General features: G+C 40.9%; 1 pseudogene; it reads left to right on the forward strand.

Moving 5' to 3' along the window:
* Window positions 1-1,005: 1,005 nt before the first annotated feature.
* On the forward strand, window positions 1,006-1,485 carry LOC135275269 (large ribosomal subunit protein eL21-like; annotated as a pseudogene).
* Window positions 1,486-1,930: the final 445 nt, after the last annotated feature.

Raw genomic sequence — 1,930 nt, forward strand, 5'->3', positions numbered from 1 at the left:
GAATTGTAGCTAGGAGTGCAAACTGCCAAACGTGAGCTCTGGCAGCTAAATGCAACCTCCTCCCGCTCCCTCCCATTCTCCCATTCTGTTCTCTGTGTTTGATCATGCAGAGCTTCATGGGGGAGAAAATGAAAGCTCTCAGGTCCCAGGCAGCCCTGTCAAGGCTGCTTCACAGAACATTTCTGAAGGGATTTTGTTTGTGAGCCACAAAATTGGATCCATAACAAGATCCGTGATCAGGTCACTGAGGGGGAAACAAAAGCTAGAGACTTGTAGAACAGACTAAAGTGCCTGAAAATTCTTTATGGAGGAAAGACCTCATGGAGTTGAATGAAACAAGAAGCAGAAGAGTGGACCGAGCAAAAAGATTGAGGTACAACTTGGCCTTATTTGATTTTTAAAATAGACCAATACCTGTAATAAAGTTTCTCTTTAGAAAGATCAGCCATTAGCAATTCCATTCCAGTAGGGCTAAAGCTGGGGCGCTCAGGTGAGATTCCAGCTGGGCTTCCCGTTACGGGCTCCTCTCTTTTGCTCCCTTAGGGCTACTTCTTATCATAAACTTTTCACATTCTTCCTAACTTCTCTATTTTTCAATATCCTCTTCCATGTTGCCCTCTGTGGAGGCCAAAGCAACTCCATCTTGGAAGCTAATCTGTCCACTGTGTTGACTTCTGACTAATTCTTGTTCCAGAAAGGCCTTTAAAACTTCCAGTTTATCTGTTGTTCCTTGTGTAAGAACAGGGACTGTAAATCCTGCCTTTAGGTAAAATAATCTTGATGTTATCATTACCATACTTCGATTGTCCTACAAATCCCTTCTGAATCATTCTTTTCCCTATGGTCTATAATCCCTGGGTCTGAAGGGGGTAATGGCACATGGATCCATCATCTTGTCTTGTGGCTGCCTGAGACCAGACATAGCTTCTGTTCATAAATCCCCATTAAATGTTTCTTCCTAAGAAACTGGAGGCCAGAATGGTCATCTTTCAGTAATTCACCAAAATGAAGAACACAAAGGAAAAGAGGAGAGGCACCCGTATATGTTCTCTAGGCTTTTTAGAAAACATGGAGTTGTTCCTTTGGCCACGTATATGTGACTCTCTAAGAAAGGTGATATTGTAGACATAAGGGAATGGGTACTGTTCAAAAAGGAATGCCCCACGAATGCTACCATGGCAAAACTGGAAAAGTCTACAGTGTTGCCCAGCATGCTGTTGATGTTGTTTGTAAACAAACAAGGACAAGATTCTTGCCAAGAGAATTCATGTGTGTATTGAGCACATTAAGCACTCCAAGAAACAAGATACCTTCCTGAAATGAATGCATGAAGGAAATGATCAGAAAAACAAGGAAGCCAAAGAGAAAGGTACCTGGGTTCAACTGAAGCACCAGCCTGCTCCATCCAGAGAAACGCACTTTGTAAGAACCAGTAGGAAGGAGCCTGGGCTGCTGGAACCTATTCCCTATGAATTCATGGCATAGTAGGTGTAAAAAAAAAAACAAACCAATAATAAAAGACCTCTGGACTGCAAATATGTTTTTCCTCATTAAGTAAAAATGTGATCTTCCCTCCCCCAAATAAATATTTAAAGCAAATTTTAATTGATTAATGTCTTTACCATTCAAATGTAATGTATTTCTCACTGAAAGATGTGAGGTGGCTTATTGTGCAACAGATTACTCAATTGGTTAGAAAATAGCCAGATACTATTTGTAAAATATTTATACTTGTTTGAAGGTAGTCCCTCTGGGGACTAAATCATCATGGAAGAAATAAAGTAATTTACAAAAACAAAACAAAACACCAAAAAACAAAAAATCCTGGAATTCATCAGGGTTTTTCTTTGGCCCCTCAGCTTCTTTGGCTCCTCAGGTTCTTTCTTTGGCCCCTCAGCTTCCTCAGACTTTTGGGGGTAGGTTTGCTTAG

This window comes from Aotus nancymaae, unplaced genomic scaffold (assembly GCF_030222135.1).
Source record: "Aotus nancymaae isolate 86718 unplaced genomic scaffold, 86718_ANA_hifiasm-v0.15.2.pri h1tg000016l, whole genome shotgun sequence".
NCBI lineage: Eukaryota > Metazoa > Chordata > Mammalia > Primates > Aotidae > Aotus > Aotus nancymaae.